This window comes from Rhododendron vialii, chromosome 13a (assembly GCF_030253575.1).
Source record: "Rhododendron vialii isolate Sample 1 chromosome 13a, ASM3025357v1".
NCBI lineage: Eukaryota > Viridiplantae > Streptophyta > Magnoliopsida > Ericales > Ericaceae > Rhododendron > Rhododendron vialii.
Genome location: NC_080569.1, coordinates 13179924 through 13184336, shown reverse-complemented (window position 1 = coordinate 13184336; position 4413 = coordinate 13179924).

The following is a 4413-nucleotide window of genomic DNA, read 5'->3' as shown; positions in this document are numbered from 1 at the left end:
CCAAAAAACGAAAAAAAAAATTTGTTTAAAGGGAAAGAAATGCAAAATGGCCTTTGCTCCCTAAGCTACACTGCTCACATTTGGACCTCTTGTTGTAGCATTCTTGCTTTGCTTTTTATTTCTTTAAGACAGGTAGATGCAAATTTTTTTGAAAGTCAAAACCATGCAAAACTTGTGAATCATAGCCCCCTTTAAATGGTTAGGTCCTCCTGTAAAGAGAACATGCGCAATCCACAGGGACCAAGGCTCATGCCCTTCATGAAAAAGAAGAAGAGAAGCGAACCCATGTCTTTGGTGTTTCAGATTTTTGTAAAAAAAGATTGGGCAAAGACAAAGTCCAGCCCTGCCCTGCACAAAGGCCCTTGTATATGCATGTCTCGTTTCAAAGTTAAAACCTTGCAATAACCCCCTTCACCGTTTACCATTCCAGAGTTCTACAGTACTTTCCCAATTGATAGACAACAGAATGTCAAAATAAAATCAAAGCAGGAAAGTAAAAAAAAATATTGGCAGAATACAGAAATTACCGATCGAGCATAGTTGAGAAAGGAGCACATCAATCAATTTATATCCAAGTACCCATTAAAAAAAATGACTTACCTTGCTATTTGATAATACTTATCAAAACCAGAGAATCAGAGATGTTAGGCAAATCAAAAAACATGAGTGGGGTTTCAAAATTTGAGTCTTGGGACTGCCTTTTGCTGAGAGAGAAAGTGAGTGGGGTTTCAAACATGGACCGGTGTGGCGATACGGTGGCGATCCGAAGTTCCAGTGTGCACGGCGATGGGAACAGAAGAAAACGAAGAAGATGGAGGTTTGGAATTTGAAATAAATGTGAAACCCCTTGAAATAAGCTTGAAATGTGAAAGGGGATGGCAGTTGTGTGATTTAGGTGAAAACCATTGACACTTAACCGAAAAGTAGGAGGATGCACTACAACATTTGGATCAAATGAATCTGAACTGTTCCAACAACTTGTCCCCACACCCTTCTGTTTTATAATAGAGATATGATTAAAGCATGTGTAGTTATCTAAATGAAAACAAGTGTTCTCGTTGATTCTCTCTAGTACGTGACATTCTGTTATTTTTTCTAAACTTTTCGCAAAATAATAGTACTACTACTAGCTAGCTAGTATGATTTTAATGGGTGTGATAGGGATGGGGTTCTGTTTTGTTTGTTTAATGGTGCTGTGGGTTTCCGACTATGGCTAACTGATCGATCTGTGTCGGCCATCGTTTTAATGGGCGTGATCCGGCCCGCAATTTTCTCGCCTTTGATTTTCGTTCTTTCTTATTCAAGCATGCACACACACAATGTCACACACACGCACTGATTTTTGGAAGACTGATCTGTGTCGGCTGCCGTTTAAATGTGCGTGATCCGGCCAGCAGTTATTTTATGCCAGGTCTTTGCTTGTTCCGTAGCATCTATCTTGCTTCGGGGAGATATCGCGGTTCCGAAGCCGGTGGTGTTGATTGTGGTTTGGTTCTTATTGCCTTGGTGATGTTTGTACGGTTCGATATTTTGTTGGGGTTCGGTGGGGGCTGTTGGCTGTGGTTCGATCTGATTGTTTGTTGGGAATTAATCGATGGAGGTGGCTTGGAGTTTGGGCGCGAGATGTGTTTTTTTGCTTTCCCTTCTGTTGCTTGCTATGAGATCTGTTTCAATAACTATGGTTGCGATTTTTTCTGCATGTTCTCCACTGATTTCTGCGTTATAGTTGGTTCTTCGGCCATTTAGTTGCATGAAGTGTTTTCCATGCACGCAGTGCTCTCTATTGGCCAATTTCTGTAATTCCATGTGTCTCATGCTACTCGGGTTAGAGCGTAAGCTAGTGAGGCTTTCGGCAACTGAATTTTTGCCATTTAGGGTTCAACATTCCACTGCTTTTGTCTAGCAGCACGACGCTTGTATTGCTTTCCCACAACCTCGTTTTCGCGTTTTAGGCTGCTCCAATTTCGCTTGAAGCCTCATCAATAGTAGAACTATTGTGACAATTGTTTATCGACAACTTACATTTGCTTCTCCGATATTTGACCATCTGATCAATTTATCGTTGGTGTATCTTTCATTTGATTTGAATGTGTTATTTGTCTCATTTGTGTTCAATATTGTATTTTTTTTAAAAAATGTATTAGATGCACTCTGTGGGTGGTTGTATTTATTATCAATGAATTTCTTGATCTTAAACTTAAAAAAACAAAAAATTTGCCTTTTGACTTGTTTCCCAGTCTAATATATAGTCTTATTTCTTAGTTGTTGTTTTTTTTTTTTTGTATTCAGATATTCGGGCTTGCTTATAAAACCTCGACTACTTTGGAAGACAATAAATTTATTGTCCACTAGCAGGATCCTTGTTCACTAGCGGGAAGTTGGGAACCTTGCTTGAAGCCGAAGAAAATGCGTCTTGTATTTCGTAATTCAAACAATTGAGTTTAATACTACTACTACTATATAATCAAGTTTTTTCATTTTTTTACAAATTTCTACAACCCACACTTAGGGTTTACTTGCTCGCGCGCTCTCTCTATCTCTCCGCAGGCCGCAACTTAGCAATCTCTTTCTTGCAACAATTCCATCGTGGACTTGACCGCAAATTTTTAATTAGGATCAACTCTTGGAAGATGATGTTCACCATGACGCATGCAGGGTTCATCTAAAATGCAAAAGAAATCGATTCTCAGTCTTAAGATTTCGCGGTTATTGGTTTGGTTACCACAAATTTCTTATCTCTTACTATAATAACAGCATCTTCAGTTCTTACTCAATTTCTTAACTCAGGAATCCAAATCTGGATAAAATCTCTTGAAATCCCACCGCAATCCTTTGACTCAAACCTATATCCAATTAAGTTTTCCTCAAATCAAGGGGTTTATTTCTGTTATCTAAATATTGCCCAAACCATTTTCCTAGCTCTTAAATTTACAAATATGTCATTGATAAACAACATACTCAAATTTATCCATTATCAATCCTTTCTCATTGAAGTACTGCTTCAAGTGTGAGTGAAAATTTTGGTAAGGGTTAGAGATGCTCTAAATGTTCACTAACTATAATTATTTTTCGTGCATCGCACGAATCACGGCTTCTCATTGTACGACATGTTTTTCTATTCGTTATCATTCAAAATTGAGGGCCGGTAAGTTTTTTTTTTTTTTTGTGGTAATGTAGGGTGCTCATATCTAGCTTTGCTCGCACCTTATACTAATTTCTACGATCCCTTTCACAGCCTTTTTCGCACGGTTTCGTGTAGGGCGAGGTGGTCCCCAGAACTGCTGATAAAAAGAATCGAACCTAAAACTTTAGAGGAAAGCAAGAGCCGGTAAGATTTTGCAACATTCATGAAGCAAAAGACAATGACATGCTTCTTAGATTCGTTGATGAATGATGATGACAAAATCCTCTGGGCTTTTGATGGGAAAGACTACAATATACGATCCTTATTTTGATATGTATCATATGCACCCTCTAAAATGTTATGAATTATAGAGAAAATGTTACGAACCATATTGCTAAAAAGTTACGAATCGTATAAAAGTTACGAGATACACCAAAATGTTATGAATCATAATGAAAATGTTACGAATTGTACTGCTGAAATGTTATGAATTCTAAAACAAAAGTTACGAAATACACTAAAATGTTATGAATAAATCATAAAATAAGTGCATATGGTACATTCTTTTAAGAAATGTGTATCGTAGACTTTTCCGCTTTTGATTCTAATAATATAAACTTATGGAAAAAGATTGGCCATATATCAATGTTCTGAATACCGTACCGGCCAGGATACCGGTTTTTTTACTGGTACGGTACGTACCGGTACCGGTCAGATACCGGGTACCGTTTCGGATTTACCGCAACTATAATATATATAATAATTATATATAATCATAATTCAAAAAAATCCGTCATACTATGCAATTCATCATAAAATACTCATGTGCTAGCATCTTGTCCCACATTGCCTAGTTGCAAAAAAATTTTCCATCTTAAATGGCTTTGCACATTAGTGGACTTGTAAATGAGGACCTAAGGAGAGGCCTCGCGCGCTCGAGAAAATGGGCCGTGGCCGAAGACAATTTGAAAAAATTGATTCAAAAACCAATTAACTGGGTGCGCGTCACGAATTATTCGCGCGCGCAGGGAGGGTGCAAATCCGGGATTTGAGCCTTGCGCATGTAAAATAGTTAAAGCCCACGTTTTGCTAAAATTTTGAAAAACATTTTATTATTTTTTTTGGGGTTAAGATAACCCAAAGAAAAAAATCTGAAACGTTTTTTTTTTTCCTTTTTTGACCAAAAATGATAACAAAACCGAAAAAAAAAAAAAAAAAAAAAAAAGCGCTGCAAAATCTTGGCCGGAATTTCCGGTACGCCGGTACCGACCGGTATTTCCCGAGATGAC